Genomic DNA, 18,981 nt, shown 5'->3' with positions numbered 1-18,981 from the left:
TACATGTCATTCATTGTATACTTGTCCAAACCCACGGAATGTGCAACACTAAGAGCAAACCCTAAAATAAACTATGGACTTTAGGTGATTATGAGGGGTCAATATAGGTTCATTGATTTTAACAAATATCCCACTCTGGTAGGGCAAGTTCATATGAGGGAGGCTCTGCATATGTGGGGCAGGAGAGATATGGGAAATCTCTGCACCTTCTTCTCAATTTTGCTGTGAACTTAAAATTACTCTAAAAAAATAAGGTCTTTAAAAAATTATGTTAAAGGGAAATATTTGGTGACTTAGGAAAACATTCATGATTCTTGGCTAAGTAAAAAAAATAGTTGGAAAGCATTAAATATTAACTCAATATTATAAAAATTTGGTGTCATGCATAGAAAAGAGAAAAGATAGTCAAAAATGTATAAAATTCATCTGTAGGTGAGAGAATTGGGATACGTTTTGTGTAGGTGCTACAAACTTCAATCACGTTTCCATCATATACAAATACTACTTTAATACTCTAAACTGAGCTCAAGTGGCTGTGAGATCCCATTTCTGATGACAGTGAAAACAATCTTGCCAGTTACAGGTAGTTTAGTTACAGTATAAAACAAATTGAGTCCATTTTGATAAATATCCAGAGTTGGTTTACTACTTTATTATTTCAAAGTTTGAACTCTGTCCTCATTTCTTGAGATGTCTTCCTTTCTGTCCCTTCTCGGAATCGCTGGTAGTTTCCAGAACATAACAGCACTGGAGGCAGGACTCAGGCTGCTGGTCCTTCCTCACTGGCTCCCCCTGACCATAGGTGAGGGGCGTCTTGTTGGCCCATCCTCACTGCATGTGACCTTTTAGTGTCTGGCCAGTGTGACTTCTGGTCTCTGCTCTTGGCAAACACTGTAAAGGACTTGAGGGTGTCCCTTCTATCCCCCATCCCTGAACCTCCATCCCAACTCCATCCCTCCACTATGCCCTTGACTTGCCTCACCTCAGTCCTTGGGGAGGCTGATGTCCCTCTGCCACCCAGCTTTCAGTTCTAGGTTATCCCGTTGCAGTGACCCCTGCCAGGCCACTGGCTCAATCTTCAGCATCCCCAAACCTCAGCATATGAAACGTGTATCTTCTCTCTGCTTCACGCAGGCTTTGAGGAACTTGGGGGTGGGATATCTTCTCCAGCCTCTCATCCACCTAAAAATGAGATTTTGACATTTCTACTCAGCCTACCTCATGCTGCCTTCAGGCTCTCTGAATGGCATCCGCCTCCTGAACTCTTGATGACAGGGGAAAAAAACCTCTGCTGTTGATGGATGCTAAAAATGTTCTGGAAGTCTCTATTCTCCTCACAGTTTTAAGGGGGAGGAGAGGTAGAAAGTAAACACTACAAAACACCAAAACTCTCTATTCTCCCTCCTCTTTTCTCCCTTTCCTTCCCTATCCTTCCATCCCCACTATGGATGGGAGGTGGCTGTGCGTCACCCAGGTGGGTACAAAAGTCACCCAGTTGGGAAGCAGTCAGGGCTCAAGGTACAGATTTGGAAGCAAAAGCGTAGAGGGGACGGTTAAAGCTGCGGGCTTATCTGAGTGAGCGAGAAGAGCCCCTGGTCCAGAGCAGGGGCCTAATGCTCATATTTGTATTATTAAGAAGCCACAAGAGTGGCAATTAATTTTCTTCAAAAACCCTTGGCATATTACAAGATAAATCATATAAACCCTGTGAAAGGGGAAAGGCTTCATCTTTCGGCTTGTCAAAAAGTAGTTCCTAACCAGCACCCAGGGCTTCGGGGAGGGGAACAGAGCGTAATGAACCCGTATGCACTATGTCAGTCTTTTTAAAAGGAGGCTGTCCCAATTGTAAAGACTACTCAAGCAGCTTTATGCATTCTAGAAGGAAGGTGTTTAAACTGGAAATTCTTTACGGAAAAAGTTTCTTTTTCAGCCACTGAAGAGAAAGCAACCCTTTCTGAAGATTGTCTTTAAGGGTTAGATGTCTGTGGAGATGGCTGGCTGGCTGGCTGGCTGGTTAGATAGATGGATTGGAAGATAGATGAATGGACAGAAGGAAAGATAGATGGGAAGATGAACAGATGGAAGGATGAATGGAGGGGTGGATGATGGATGGATGGATGGATAGGTGCGTGGATGAGTAGATGGAAGGCATTGCTGTTGAGTACATGAAAACATGGAATGGTGTCTAGATGTGTTAGTCCCTTAAGGATTTACAGTTAATTACTTAATTAAGCCAACAAAAAAAATCATTGAAAGCCAACTACTAGTCACTGTGTTTGGCAAGGTCCCTGCAGTACATATTCTGGCCTCATAGAGCTTTCAAACTAGAGGAAGAGACAAAGAGCAAACCAATTAACACATTAATTATTTAAAATTATGAAAAGTACTTTAAAGAGATTATCATTGTCATCTTAATTTTCATGTTTAATTCCATTAAATTAGAAAGAAAGCTAGTTGTGCCGATTCCTTCTTACACGAGGAGCACTGGCCACCACAGAGAGAGGAGAACCTAAGATAACATTTAACATTTTTTAATATTGGCCAAGTTGCTTGACTTTCTGGTCAATTTTGCTACTGACAAAAAAAAGGGGGGGGAGGATAATTTTAATTCACATTTGTATTTGAAAATCAACTTAAAAAGTGCACTAAATATCAAATATGCCAAACTCAGAAACATTATAAATGAAATTTTTAAGTATTAAATGTGTCTCTTTTCATTCTCTTTTCTCTATATCTATATGATCCAACTTATTGGAATTACTTCTAAAATACTACCATACTCTTTTAAGTATTCCATCACTATTGTATTAAGCTGCCCTCTTGTGGTTTTTAATTCAGTAAATATCCTTAACTAACTACCTTAGTATCTGATATGTAGTATATTTAAGGTACTGTAGTTTGTTTATTAGCATATTAAATCCTACCTTCTATATGTACTTATTCGGCAGGGCCTTTGAAGTATTTATTTAATAAGAATGGACGCTGGCTAATGTCCAGAACAGGGAAAAGCAATGAGCAAACTCATGAAGCAGAGTTTGTACTTTCAATGTAATAAATCATCATGTATTAGCAGTGTTTCTTTTATTGCCATTATAATACAGGACTGACTAGGATAGCCACTGTCATTAAGTATTGAATATAACAACCAAAAATACCTGAAAACTAAAATATATTTATTTAGTTATGATCCCTGATACGTATTAAAGGCTCTCACATCACATAATACAATGAACTTTTGCAAAGCAAGTATAAAATATTCTCATTAATGAATTGTCTAAATGTTTGTCACTGGCTCAAATAATTTGAAATATGGAGCTGTCTTTTAACTTCCTGCCAAAGATAAGCATGATGTGCCTGCTTAAAACAGGTACTTCCAGTCAAACCAGTCTCTTGTCTTTTGATAATAAGATAGAAATTGTCAATCACTTTTGTTTTATTTCGTTGAACTCTCTTCAGTATAAATTACTGTAATGTATAAAATAACCTTGGTTATGAGAACAATACATTTTAACCATAAGAGTTTAAAAGTTAGAGCATCATTCAGATTTTATTGTTAATTCTTTCTAGATAAGGCAAGAGCTATCTGGACATATTTAAACGATTTATATTCTTACATGTATCCTCTGGATTCAGGGGAAGGAAATCTACATTGTGTGAGATTAAATATTTTTTGAGTTCAAATGTTTATTTAAACATTTGAGTACCTTCTGTGTGCCTAACCCTGGGTGGTCTGCACTCCAGCAAAGAAGGCTATTTCAGAAACAAAGTTCAAAATGTATTTTAAGCTACTATATCATCATGAGACTTAGTACTTGAGAGAAAAAGTGCTTCAATAGTTCAGGAAAGACTTGAGAGCTATGTTCGTTGCAGGGGGATCAAAAGCTTCGTGGAGAAAATGGCACTTGAACTGGGCTGTGATGAATTGATGGGATTTTGGTGGCCAGGAATAAAATGGTGAAGACATTTCAGATCAGGAAATAAAGATGAAAAAAACATGTAAGGGAATCATATGTTGGTGAAAAAGCATTGAGGGAATTGAGTGGAAAATCAGTCATTTTCTAAAATACATCTATAGTATGTTATATTGTTGAAAATAAAAGTTAAAATAAATCTGCAGCTATATTTAGTAAAAGTCAGAAGAGTGATAGCAACAATAGTTTTAGCTAATTAAACAACACATAAAAACTGCTATTCATCACCACCATTGAGTAGTTGATCACTATTAGGAGAACTGACTACTATAACCATGGATCAATGGTTATCACAGAGGCTAAATGCAATTATTATATTATTTTAAGTTGCTCAAGTTTTCAAAAATTGAGATATCATTTAGACAGAGGGAAATGTACAGATCTGACGTGTACATTTGATCCATTTTGACAACACTGACACACAGGTTTCAGTTTTGACACTTGTATAATACAAACTCCTATCAAGATATAGAAAGTTCTATCATACGAGTAGCAGACAGTCCCCTCGGACCATTCCCAGTCATTCCCCACCACCCCCAGCCCCAACCAGCTTCTGTTCTGGTTTCTGCAAACCACAGATTAGTTTTGCCTGTTCTTGAACTTCATGTAAGTGAAATCATACAATATGTATTCTTTCAAGTCTGGCTTTTTTTACTCAAGCACGTTTCTGCAATCATCCTTGTTGCTGTATCAGTAATTAGTTCCTTTGTATTGCTAAGTTGTATTCTACTGTGTGACTTTATCACAGTTTGTTTATCCATTCTCCTGTTTCTGGATACCTGGGCTGGTTCCAATTTCGGGCTACAAGGAATAAAGTTGCTATGAACTTTTGCATATAGGAGGTCTTTGTATAGGAGGTCTTTGTATAGGAAGTCTTTTCATTTCACTTGGGTATATATTTAGGAGTGGGATTGCTGAATTGTATGTTAAGTGCATGTTTAACTTTATAAAAACCTGCCAAATAATTTCTCAGAGTGGTTATATCATTTTATACTTCCACTAGCAATATATGAGAGTTGGAGTTTTTATTCTCTTTTGTTTTAGCCATTCTAGTGGGTGTGTAGTATCTCATTGTGGTTTAAAATTATATTTTTATGAAAACTTAATGATGTTGAGCATTTTTCAAGAGCCTATTGGCCATTTACGTATCTTTTTGTGCAGTGTCTATTCAAATCTTTTTGCCTATTTTTAAGATTGGATTTTTAAAAACTATTATTAAGCTGCAGGTGTACTTTACATATTTTGGATGCAAATATTTGGTCAGATATATGTTTTGCAAATATATTATTCCATTCTGTGGCTTGTCTATTCATTCTCTTAACAGTGTCTTTTGAAAGTGTTTAATTTTGATGAAGTCCAATTTACCAATTATTTTTTCCTTTTGTGGTTAATGCTTTCTGTGTTTTCCTCAGAAAATCTTTGCCTACTCCACGATTGCAAAGGTATTTTTTTTACTTCTTTTAGAAGACTTATAGTTTTAGATTTTATGCTTAGGTCTATAATCCATCATAAATTCATTTTTGTGTATGATGTAAGGTATGCGTTGAAGTTCATTTTTCCTCTACATGAATATCTGGTTGTGCCAGTGCTGTCTGATGAAATGGCTTTGTTCCAGTTTAATTTCACTGAAATTACATCAAGAAACAGGAAACTTTAGAATTACTGAAACAAAGGAAATAAGGAGTAAAAGAGGGCATTTGACTCATACTTGAGTCATTCTATGTATTCATACAGCACGCACACATGACCATTAAGGTTTTCTAAAAATACATGAATTTCTGACAGCTAGATCTACTCCCTGAATGAACGAACAAAACTATTTTATGTGGAAAGGATCCTCTATCTGCAGCAGAAGTCTGACGTTTTGAAAACTTGCAGCATCTTTCTGTTTCACTAAGTCCCTCTGAAGGCAGGTAAATATTTGGGGGGGGGGTGATTGGAAACTTTCAGTGGACCTTTTGACTGTGCAAAGAAAAAACCAAAGCTCTTTTAGATTGGAGAGCTTTAAGGACTGCAAAGAGCTAGACACACACTGCAATGATGACACACACTGGGAGCGGGGAGGCTTTCCACCGGGACCAGAGCGCGGAACTAGATTTTCCTCTGCCTTTGGTCCTCAGATGAGATGAGGGTTATGTTGTGGGTAGGTGGTAATCTGGAGGAGACATAAACGTGAACTATAAGGCAGGAGTCGACGGTGGGGTAGGTGAGCTGTGTCTTAGCAACACATCAAAGGATAAAGCCAAAGGTTAAAATACCTCTTTGGGAAAGGTGCGGCAGTGAATTCCTGAAGCCCTCTTTCCCAGTGGCTGGTTTTCCTCATGTGTTTCCATTCCGTAGGCCACATGTCTTTGGTGTAAAGTTATAGCTAGGCCTTGCTTTGGGAAATTAAGACAGGGGCTGTGTTCCAGTTGGGAGTGAAATTGAAAGGACAAACCTAAAAAAAAAGGCAACCTATGAAACGCCTAAAAAATAAACTGAAAGCTTTGCAAGCAGAATACAAACCACAGAGGGAATAAACACCAAGTGTTTGGTTTAGATGTAACATAGTCTGACTTGCATGAAGCACCGTGTATTTACTGTTAGGATTTCTATGTTTTCAAGAAGAAAATTCAGATCTAGAGAAGGATTCATTAATAAGACAAAGAGTAGGGTCACACACATGATTTGACTTTATTTTTTAAACCAGTTGAAGGTGAGGGCTAAATGAAGGCATAAAAGTAATTCCACAGCACAAAAGCCATATGCATGGAGTAACTGGCAATTGTCTCTGACACAAGATCATTCAAATGAGTGCTTCTCAAACTTTAATGTTCATCCTGAAATTAACGCGATGTTATATGTCAGTTATAGCTCAGTTAAAAACCTTAATGTTTATACAAATAATCTGAGGATTTTGTTAAAACGTAGATTCTGAATCAGTAGAACTAGGTGGGACCTAAGAGACTGTATTTTTAACAAGGGTAGAGCAGTGGTTCTCTAAGTGTGGTCCCTAAAGCAGCAGCAGCAGCAGCGCTAGGGAACTGGCTAGAAGGCAAGTTCTCAGGCCCCACTTGAGAGCCACACACAGTACTGGAAACGAGAGGTGGCCGAGCCACGTGGGACTTAGCAAGCCCTCCTGCTAACTCTGATGCACTCAAACTTGAGGGCCACTGTCCTAAAGCTGCACTGTCAAAACCACGAGTCACTTGTATACATTTAAAATGTGCAAAATGAAATAAAAGTAAAACTTTACTTCTTTAGTAGCACTAGCCACATTACAAATACTCAATAACCACATGGGGTTAATGACTACCCCATGGATAAAGACATGGAACATTTCCATCATTGCAAGAAACTCTACTGAACGGCGCTGCTCTAAGACGACTACGTGCAATCATGGAATCACGTTAAAATCACATGGTGACATTTTTTAAAGTACTATTGCTTTGGGCCCACACCAGACCAACTGAGTCAGAATCTCGGGGGGGGGGGGGGGGATTTTAATCTTCAAAAATTCCTACTGTGCTCGATTCTTGCCCCGGGTTATGAAGATCACCAGCCCACAGGCATGGCAACTAATCTCATCTTCTGCAGTTTCAAGAGATGGGAGATGTTTTTTCGTTTTTTCTTTTTTTTTTTTAATCCCACACAGGCATTTAAAAAGTGTTACCTCCACAAACTGCTTCCTTCCTGTGGTATAGGAATGAACAAAACAGAGACAATATCTTCCTTCAAGGATCTTGTAGTCCAGCTGGGAAGTCTGTCCTCAAGTAATTATAAATAATGCAGAGGAGCAAGAGGTATGATATGAGGTGTGCGATGTGCTTTAGGAACTCACAGCAGAAAAATCCAGGGGTCAGGAATTGTCTCCCTGGACAAGGGACATTTATGTTGAGGCCAGAAGGGTGAATAGGAGTTTTTCAGAAGAATAGGAGGGGTGAGAAGTACCCCAGGAAAACGGAACTGTATATCCAAAAGCTGAAAGCAACAGAGAGAATGGCAAGTTCAAGGAACTGAGCGGAGTTCAGAATGGCTGGAGTGTATGGTGGCACAAGAGATGGACTGCTGTTGGGGACCAGACCTCACCGGGCTCTATCGATAAGGCGGCCTTATGTTGCATTTTCCCAGACAGCCTCAGTTTACTCATCTGTTCCTTCCTAATTACTATCAGCACTTCCTCTCACTCTTCAATGTACCCCATTCAGATGATAAATTAAATGGTCACACTATCTATACCTATATGCTCTGACATAAAACGTTGACTTTATCTGAAGGGCCATGGACAGATATTGAAGAATTGTAAGCAGGGAAATGACATTTTTAAAGTGTTATATTATAATTCCTTAGGCTTCAGAGAGAACAATGAATTCAAGACCAGCTAGAAGGTTGTTACAGTTAGCCAGACAAGAGACGACGGTGTCTTGGGCCACAGCTATGGCACTGTGAATGAGGAGAAGTAGACGGAATCGTCAAGTGTTAAGAAAAGAGAAAGATAATAATTGAGTATATGAACAGATGGGAGTCAAGCTGACTACTTTTCTAGCTTGGGCAAAAATGGTCAGGTAGCAATGTCATTTGCTATGACAGAAAAAAGAGGAAGAAAAGGAGGGTGGGGGTAGTAGCTAATGATATGTTTAGTTCTGTATTTGCTGAGTGGAACTGTCTGGAGCTCAGGAAGGAGCTGAGGATATCAATTTGGGGTTCATTAGGAAGTGAGACTGGCCAGGTAGATAGAGTATATAGAGCGAGAACAGCCTGATACTCACACACAAGGGCATGAGCATCCGTAAGTGAGGAATCGTTGGGATTTACAAAAACGCTGCCACAGAGTGATAAACTTTACACAGAAGAGGGAGACCTCTCCTATGGCAATGAAAAGGAAGGCAGAAGAATTGGCTCTAGATTACAGTAGTTTTGCATAATTGTAGGGAGAATGGAGAGAGCACTTTTCAGATGGCTTCTATTTTCAATGCCAAGTAAGACATAGTATCTTTCTGAGAGTGAAGAGAGAAATGGGGTTTTGATAGTAGAGAAGTTTTGAAGCAATCATTGTTGAGAATAAGAGGAAGAAGTGAGGGGAAGTAGGATTGACTGGGAATGCTGTGGGCCCAGCGGAAATGGGTATCCACCAATTTATAGTGAAATCAGCAGCTCCAACAGGGTGCTTTTTCTCCAGTAGCCCATTAATAGGCAAGAGGAGGTTCTCTGTGGCCATGTTCTAATGATTGTGCACTTTCCCTTACGGGAACATGCAAAGCACGAAAAATTTCTGTGGTTGACATCAAAATTTATACAACCATAAAACTGAACAAAATAGCTGCCAGTTTCCGAGTCTAAAAAAGAAACCCGTCACACACAGAGTTTCATTGGCCATAAAATTCACAGTTGGGTTAGCACAACACAGACCATGCTGTTAAGATACATGCCATAAAGTTGTCTATTTATCTGCCCTCACTGGAATTCATGCTTGTTAAAGACAGTTAAAGCCATCAACCGTAGGAGAGTATTAGAAGTTTTTCATGGATTATTTTGGAAAAAAAAATTGTCAAGTCCCCAAAACGAATGTTTGAAAAGTAGGTTTACCTGTTTACTCCACCTACTGAATGAAACCTAATGAAAGCTCTCCTCTGATGATTTTTATATATTGGGTTGTCAGAAAAGTCATGATGTATTTTGTCTATGTTACTCAAAAGTCATTTATGTATATAAAGAACAAAGATCAATCAATGATATATTGCCCGTTTTGTTTGGTAATCTTTTGCCATCTTTCAGTGAGCTTCATAATTCCTCATTCATAGAAGGACCTGTCTTTATTTGCAAAAAAACAGAATAAGGTGCTGATTTACAGCCTCCTCTGAATTGAATGTTATACCACACAAGGAATTTTGAAGAGAGCGAAACAAGTGGAAGTCTGAGGGTGCAAGGTCAGGCGAGTATGGTGGGTGTGGCAACACATCCCATTCAAGCTCCAATAATTTTTAACGGGTGATCAACCTTGTGTGTAGTCTCGCATTGTTACAATGGAACACAACTGTTTTACAATTAACAAGCTCTGGACGTTTCTGGATGATGGATTTGTTCAAACTGTCCAATTGCCAACAGTACACATTTGAATTGATTGTTTGGTTCCTTGGTAGGAGCTCGAAAAACACAATGCCTTAAAAATCCTACCACACTGAGCACATAACCTTCCTCTGATGAATGTCTGCTTTCGATGTCGTTTGAGGTGAATCATCATGTCGGGAACAAGACCATTTGCACACCACACTGTTGTAAACAATCCGCTTTTCATCACCAGTTATCAGTCGCTTCAAAAAAGAATAGTTTTCCTCACATTTAATGAGCGTATTGCAGATGTTTATAAGCGCTGTCAAATGAACTTCTTTGAGTTCATGCGGAACCCAAATATGGAGCTTGCTTACGTATCCCAGCTTCTTCAGGTGGTCATGAACACTTAAATGATGGATGTTTGATGTTTCTGCAATCTCTCATGTCATGTAACGTGGGTTTGACTCAATCAATGCCTTTATTTTGTTGTCATCAACCTCGGTGGGCCTCCTTGACCTAGGAGTGTCGTTGTGATTAAAATCTCCAGCATGGAATTTTGTGAACCATCATTGGCACTGATGTTCTTGTAGAGCATTGTCACCATAAACTTTATGCAACTTTTCACAGGCTTGATGCACGTTCTTTCCTTTATGGAAGTAAAACAGTAAAATATGGCAAAAATGCACAGTTTGGTCGTCCATCTTCAACTTGTTGTAAAATCTCCAAAACTCAACCAAATCACTCAACTTTTTTTTTAGAATGAAGCTAGAACTATCAGCTGTCAAATGACATGACAATCACATAGATGCGAATGACTCCAGTACTTCCAAAAATGAACTAGTGCCATCTGTTGCAAACATGTGTCATGACTTTTCTGAAGCCCAATATATATATATAAAACTTAGTGCTTTCCCAAGAAAAATGTGACACATTCCCCAGACTGAAGGCCTGGCTGCTGGGAGTAGGTACCCCCTTTTGCTGTTGGCTTTCTGACAAGTGAACTCATCATGTGTCCGCTGCCTGGATGACACTTGGCCACATATACAGAAATGTCTCCCACCCTTGTGTGTATGTGGTGTTGGGTCAGGAAGGTGAAAATATTCGAGCTCCATAGCCTGATTTCACTCAGCCTTGCCTTACCTCTTCCTTTACATTCAATTAATGAACAAGGTACGTCCAAAGATTGAAACATAAAATGCAATCTAAGGCAAAACATGATAAAATTTTGCTACTCCGGAGACAGCTTAAAGCCAAGGCACAAACTTGGAGAAAATAGGCGGTTGAATTTCTCTGTAGCTGAGATTATCTCAGACAGGAGAGTCTGAAGGACAGAGAGACAAGGGAGTTTAGGATTAACCAGTAAGAGTAGTTGACACATTGGTCATGATAGGGTAGGACATGGAGGCAGGAGGGGCTAAGAGATGTGAAGAGAGTAGAATTATTGCTGAGTGGATGGTGGAGATAAGGCAATCCAGAGGTGCTAAGAGTGACTAAACCACTGAGCGAGAAGGGGAGGCAGTTGTAGCCCTAAAAATGGGCTTTGAATTCATGCTGCCTGGGAGTCTTACAGAGTGTTATATGGTAAAATGGGTTTTGCCCACTAACTGCTATGTATGACACGATTTACATGGGAGGATGATTTCCAGATTCCTGCGTTTTTACAGACATTTAATTCACATCCCTCTGTAGAATGGAGACTCCAACCTAGATCTTATAAGAGGTATAGAGCAGCCAAAACAGGCCTGGATAATCACTAGATATGACAACTGAGAGGGCTTACGCTATATATTAGGTGAACATCCTTCCTGACACAAGATTGCCTTTCATGCACTATATTTCTCCCAAATATCTTTTCCTTACGATAATGGAAAATGCTCACTGTAGAAAACTCAGAAAATTGATCCATCCATTAATCCACTCATTTAGTGAAAACATAGCACCTTGATAGCTTTGTTGGAGTCACAGAGCTACAACAACAAATATGACAGGAGACCGCCCTGCTTTTGTGAGCCCTGCTTGCTAGGGAGCGAGCCTGCTAAGTAAAAAGCAGAATAATTTTAGGGAAGGGAGAAATAAGCAAGGCAATGAGATGGGAAATGACGGCTGAGTGGGGTGCGAAATGAGTCACAGCAGATGGGGTGCTCAGAGAAAGGCCTCTTCGAGGAGGTGACATCTGAGCTGAGATTTGAATAATGAGAAAGGTCAGCCAGGGAGAAGGGCGTAATAAGTGAATGTACTAATTGCCAACCCATTAAGGCGGGAGAGGTGTTTGCCTAGGCTAGGAATTGGCCAAAGCCCAGTGGGACTGGAGTTGAATGAGCCAAGCAAAGAGGCATTAGAGATGCAGTTAGAGCAGCCAGCAGAGGCCGGACCATGAAGGACCTTGCAGATGGTGGGAAGGGTTTGCGTTCTGTTCTGGGGGCCGTGGAAAGCCATGCTGGGATTTTAGACAAGGGAGACAAATGACTTGGTTCACATTTTTAAAAAGATGACTTTGGCTGCTTTGTGAGGAATGAATAGGGAAGGGTATAAGGAAGTATACGAAGAAAATCAAATCTTTAAATGTTTTCAAACTTGCAGTTCTAATGCAGGTACAGTTTTTTGTCTACTTTTTTCATTCTATACCATGAGGACACAACCATGTGACTAAGTCATTCGAAATAATTTTTTAAATGAATGCACGAAAGTCTGGTCACCTTTCCTTAATCTATTTCACCATTCTCCTATTGTTGGACAATTAACTCATTTCTAATGTTGCCTGTTGTAACTGTGGCAGCTGTAGTTATCTTTTTATTTTATCTTTGGCTACATTATCCACTTCATCAGCATCTCTTCCCAAATGTGGAATGAGACCACAGGATCAAAATATATGAGTGCTGGACTATTCCACCATCAACTTGGTTAAGCTGAGAATTACATTACCCAGAATTCCTTTCCCTGCACACTTAGAGGCAGAGTTGGCCAAAAGGGGAACTCATGTGAAGTTGGGCAGCAGAAGTAAGCAGTAGCTTCACTTACTCTTTGAAGGTCTTTGTTGTCAGCAGCTCAGTGGCATCCAGGCTGTCCTCACTCTTCACATGGCACCCAGCTTCTTCCTATCTGCTGGCCCTGCTGATGGACAGTGGACCCAGGTCAGTTGCCGGACACCTGGCTGGGGACCCTCAGAGGCAGTGGTCTCCCAGACTCCACCCCACGAATTCAAAGCCCCCTTTTGCATGTCCACAGCAATGTCTCAGGTTTGCTCTGCTTTGCCCACCTACCCTAGTGCTTGAGGACTAGTTAGTGAGTCTCTCTCTGATTATCAGATCTTTGTCTTGCTTTCATTTTTCCAGCTTTCCCCACAATTGTGTAAGATCTGTTTATATATAAAGTCCCATATTCTGTAACCTTCATACTATTTCTGCTTGCCTAGCTTGTACAATATATGAATATTTTGATGGTTCTTCTTACATATTGCCATATTGCTTTTCTGAAGACTCATCATTTATACACCCACTAGAAGTTCATGAAAATGCTCATCTCGACCCTCTCTCAACAGTATTGATGTTTTAAATCACTTTCAATTTTATGGGGAAAAGTTTTATTTATTTTTAATTACTGATAAAGTTGAACTATTTTTTTTCTTTGATACATTCTCTTTTTCTTTTCTATTGGAGACAAATACCATGTTTATAAAGATTGCTTAAATTTTTGAGAAAATTTGCAGCAACTTTATTCACACTTCTTTTTTTATCTGTCTTTTCAATTGTTGGCACTTGCTGTCTGAGTTCCTTCATAGTCTATAGGGTTGTTGTGTGTGTTTGGTTTCTTTTTTTTCAATCTTTATATCATAGTTCAATATGGTCAATTTATAAATCAGTAGATAGAAGGTGAATCAGTTAGGGCTCTTGTATTGAAAACAACAAAAATCAACTCTGCTAAATTTAAGGACAATGGAATTATATGAGAACTCATGACATTTATCTTTGGGGCTCTGGGCCTAAATTCAATGAGAAGAGTGCTGGTGCAGGAATGAGTAAATCCTACCAAGGTCAGTTTCATTTTCACTCTATTCAAGATTTAAATTCCCAGGAGTGAGCTTTAACTTGACCTAGCTTACATCAGATGCTGGCCTCCCGCTCCATCTGGTTGTTGAGTGAAAGGGTCTGGTGGAAAGAGCCTAAAACTCCCCTTTCTCATCCATAATGGAAGGGAAGGGACCTGAATTGACCATTTTACCTAGAGTATTTCCAAAGCAGGAGTCATTTCCCAAAGGACCCTGGGGTGCTGTTAAGAAGGAGGAATGGATGCTGGATAGCCAAAGTCCAAATACCCATAAGCAAAATCGAGCTGTCTCAGGTGAATTTCCACTGACATCATTACAGAGTGAACTAATTTTAGAATCTCAGATTTCTTTTTAACTACAAGTAATGTATGAACCACCATTAAGAAACCTATCTAGAAAATAAAGTAAATTAATTTCCTTTTTATTTTTTATTTATTTATTTATTTATTTTAATTTCCTTTTTAAACTTTTATGAGATCATCTGAGCTTTATGGCTTTCGACAACCACTAGTAGATCAAGACTTTAGATTAGGATATTTTGTGTGGATTTATCATACCATATAGGAAAACCTTATTGCTAAAATACTATACAATCCTGTGGTAGCAATTTCTAATATAAGTGGAACCTTTTCTAACGGGGACTATTTCTTTAAAAGGGCATTTTACTAAAAAATAGAAGAGTTTAACAGGTTTAGCAAGCTCTGCTAATACTTGCAGCCTCTTTTACACATAACTTCTTCTGTGGTTACGTAGTTATAATATCAGTGTATATTATCAAGCACCTGAGGAGTTGACGTCGTTCCCACTTGCTATTACAGCAATTACTTTCAGTAAGAAGCAGCAGTAAGACTTACTTTTCTGAATTGTTGGGTAAGGCAAATACTTGTTTGGTGGGTAAGTGGGCATTGTAAATAAGAAAGTCACTTTAAAAAGAAACTAAAACCTGAACTTCTAAGTAATTTAGGATTAAAAAATAAGGAATGAGAAAGTGTTTCTATAACATGAGGGATTAGAATAAGGATCTCAAAAGTTCTGGGAACCCAGGCAGCTTCTCTCTCATTTGCCCTCTCTCTGGTCTTTGGTGTCTGGTTTCCACTTTTCTGTGCAACTCCATCTTTTTCCCTCTCTCTATGCCAGTCTTTGCTGCTTCTGTATATGGCACCTTTCTCCTTTACTATCCCATATAAAGTCACTGCCTTTGTATAGTCTCTGTCCCCATTCATCGTTCCCTAACATCCATTTGCTTTTATCCACAGTAAATTGTATTTATGCCCATGACAACTTAGATACAGATCACATTTTTTCAACCTTCCTTACAGCCCCCCATGGATGTATGACTCTCTTTTGACCAGAAATAATAAGTGCAACTTCTAGGCCATGCCCTTAAAAACAGTGTGCATTTTCCTTTTCTCCTTCCTGCTGGCAGTGATGTGGGGGAGACGGTGAGAGCCAGAGAAGTTACCCCATGCCCAGAGAAGGAGCTGGTGCTAGGATGGCACAGCCGTCCAACAGGCCTGGGCTGTCTATCTCAGGACTCTAATGTGGGAGAGAAATTTTCACCTTGGGTCTCTTTGTCACAGAGGCTTAAACAGCATTCTAAATAAAATATGTCCTTCAAGATTTGGGCCTTTGCAAGGGTAGGTGGGAGCACTTTCCATTTTCACAGTTTTCCCAGTCTTTAAAATAGCTCATATTAGACACTCAAAAAAAATAATATTGGTTAAATGTTGTTCTGGGCTGAATTATCTCCCCCCCACCACCACCACAACCCTCCACCACCACACACACAAGTACCCTAATACCCTAGAATGTGACTGTATTTGGACATAGGGTCTTTAAAGAGGTATTTAAAGTTAAATGATGTCACTAGGGTGGCCCTAATCCAATATGACTGGTGTCTTTATACAAAGAACAAAGACCAGGTGATGACATAGAAAGAAAACAGCCATCTGCAAGCCAAGGAGAGAGGCCTCGGAAGAAACTAACCCTACTGACACCTTGATTTCGGCCTGCTAGCCTCAAGAATTGTGGGAAAATAAACTACTGTTGTTTAAGCCACCCAGTCTGTGGTGCTTTGTTATGGCAGGTAAAATAATACAAATGTTTAAATAATAGGGAGGTTTTCACAGGAGTTTTGTTTTGTTTTCTTTAAAAAAGAAAAAGAAAAGAAGGCTTGGGGCATTAATCAAGGTTAGAAAACAATGGTCAGATAGAAAATGTTTCTTTTTTTTTTTTTTCCTCCAGGACTACTTCAATGAGTGCTAGAAACACTTAAATATAGAGTACATAGAGACCATTAAAACCAAGAGGTAAAGTTCAGTATTTTCAAGTCTGCTGATGGTTTGACTCACTATGGACTGCAGCAACTAATTAGACATCTAATTATTGCTGAGAAATTCAGGGGAGAAATCTTTATTTTAAAATCCCAGGAACATCACAAATTGCACCACTCACATTATCCACGGTGAAAATGTCAGCTTTAACTAAAACTTTCCTATGTAGCACAAGAGCAAATTCTTGTTCAAGTGACAGTCATCGCAGAACTTCCAGATGTGCTCAGACCAAAATTAGTCACTCTTAAGATTTTCTTTAAAGTTGAATGAGCTGAAAATCCATGGCTGTGCACTGGTCAAAAGACAAACTTTTTAAAAATCTATGTTTGTTAAAAATTTCCATGTAAAATATGTTCAAAAACCTACTGGAGCTAGCCTAAAGAGGAAAAACACCCCAGATTTTATTGGAAAGCTATGGGAAGTCTCTCGGAACCAATGGGCAGGAACTGAGGGTGAGGGTGGAACCAGGAACCAGAAAGCTGTCAAGACCTTTGGCCTTGTGTACTCTTGCTCTGTGTGTGCAGGTCTTTCACGGGGCCCTCTCGGCCTCTCATCTCTGTTCCTCTGTTCATCAGCTTTACTCCTGCTCCCAACCCCTCCCTCTCTGTGGCCAAAGGTGAAAGGCACGGTGGTGAGGCATACTGTATAAACACAGCAGACACACCCTCCATCTGGAGCAGCAGGGGAAGTTGTTTCTTAGAGAGCTAGGAATGAGTTGTGGTTAGACTAACACCCCCAACATTTTTATATTATGCTATTCACAAAAAACTCCACATATGTGACTTCTAGGATATCCTCAACATGTTTCTTTTCATTAAAAAAAAAATCACACACTTCATTAGGACATGATTTCATAGAAAACCTGGTGATTATGTCAATTGAAATTGATAAAGTATTATATACTTTTCCATTCATTCATTCATTCATTCATTTTCTTTATTCTCATGTAGTGTTCCATATGCCCTTAAGAAGTTAATTTATGGGGTTTAGAGTCTCTGCTAGGGGGATTGAATTCTGAGCTGAAACTTTATTAACTGGTACTAAAATCAGATAGGCCACTGGAGAGGGGGAATAGGAAACAAAACTGTTTGTACATCTTCTTGAATGATGAACACAACCTGTCAATAAGCAGAAGAACCAGTTTTCAGAGTAGGAGTATGTATTTCCTTCCCACATGTTTGGACTGCCCTTCCTGAAGAAGCTGATGATGAAGAATTGATGCTTTCAAGGCTATATAGCCTTGATAGTTGTTTGTCTTTTCTTTGTGGTTTATCACATTGTAGCATATTTTCAATTGGCTCAACTGTTGGGTGTTATAAACGTAGCAATATTTTAATGAATGTATTACTGTTTGGCAGTTTATGGCTCATTTTCCTGTGAACTGGGAGGATGTAGGCATGAGGCAGAATGGGGCTGACAAAGAAGAGACTTAACACTGGACATAGAACTCCCTCCCTACCAGGGTGTAGGAAAGGGGGATGGGGAAACTCTCTCATTTGCAGAGATTGGTTAGATCAAGGTTAATGCCACAGCTTTAGGAAGCAAAGCAGCCCAGACATGAGTCATTCACACACACCATCAAGAAGCCTATCAGACATGATTCGTTCAATCGGCGGAAACCTCCCCCGAACTGGCTTGAGCAAAACCCAAATGAATTAGCGCATAAAACTGGACAGTCCCAGGACAGGGCTGGCTTTAGGTGTGGCTTATGTGGAGACTCACATGATGCAACCATAACCCAGTTCTCTCCATCTCTTGGTTTGGCTCATTCTTCTCTGGTGTGTTGGATTTTTTTCGAAGACAGCTCCAACCCTCGTGGTTGTAAAATGGTTGCCTGCAGCTAAGTGCCACCCTTAGATCCAGACAAAAGGTCCCCTCCCTTGGACCCTACACTATAGAGAGCTCTTCTCCGGCTCTCTGCTAGCCATGGCCCTCCCCATGGGTCAAAGGGCCTCTGGAGCCAGAGGCACACACTGCCTTGGAACTGTCTCACATGCGTCTACATCACACTCTGGGTACCGGGAACCCAAGAACTTCCTGGAAAAAAATCCCCAAGCTAGTTCTCAGGCCTGTGTGGGCCTTGTCCTTGAGTCCAAATACCTGAGGGTGAATTAAACTGCCCATCTGCATACCTCTGGGACTAAGAGGTAGCTGTTTGCAGAGGGTGTGTATGGAATTCAGATGAACAGGAGAGGGTGTTTTTACGTGGCTGTGAGTCCTCTTGTGGTACAGAACTGAGGCAGGAATGAGAAGAGGAGATGGGACAAAGGACGTGTGAGCTTTCCATCCAGCCAGAAACCAGAGTCTGCGAATTTGAACCTGACTTTCCGGGTCATGATGGAAGTGTATTTGTCCAGATAGGGAAAAGAACAATTTATATTTAACATTGTATTTGATTTTATAATTTTTACATATTTAGGCATATGGTTTTATGCTTAGAACATAGGCCTCCATTTGTTCTGTTGCTCTGTGTCCTGCAAATGTTAGCGTCAAACTTGCTTCAGTTACAACCTTTCAGGTGTAAATGTAACCAAAGAAGAGGGAGCAACTATCCTACAACTTCTAACAGAAGTCTTGACATTTTCTCTGCTTGGGTCATTTC

The 18,981-nt window shown here is 39.8% G+C and overlaps 1 long non-coding RNA gene across 2 annotated transcripts in view; it reads right to left on the bottom strand.

The window, feature by feature from the left end:
- Positions 1 to 568: 568 nt before the first annotated feature.
- Positions 569 to 18,981, bottom strand: part of LOC109395308 (uncharacterized) — a 39,486-nt gene continuing 21,073 nt past the window's right edge. Inside the window, exons 3-5 of one of the 2 annotated variants that reach the window (XR_002126637.1) lie at positions 13,020 to 13,109; positions 6,230 to 6,408; positions 569 to 1,182 (exon numbers count right to left, since the gene is read on the bottom strand). This is a non-coding gene — a long non-coding RNA (uncharacterized LOC109395308). The remainder of the gene's footprint in view (positions 1,183 to 6,229; positions 6,409 to 13,019; positions 13,110 to 18,981) is intronic. The other variant, XR_002126636.1, reaches the window with a different exon arrangement.

Source organism: Hipposideros armiger, unplaced genomic scaffold, assembly GCF_001890085.2.
Source record: "Hipposideros armiger isolate ML-2016 unplaced genomic scaffold, ASM189008v1 scaffold_465, whole genome shotgun sequence".
NCBI lineage: Eukaryota > Metazoa > Chordata > Mammalia > Chiroptera > Hipposideridae > Hipposideros > Hipposideros armiger.
This window is presented reverse-complemented; position numbering and strand designations above follow the sequence as displayed.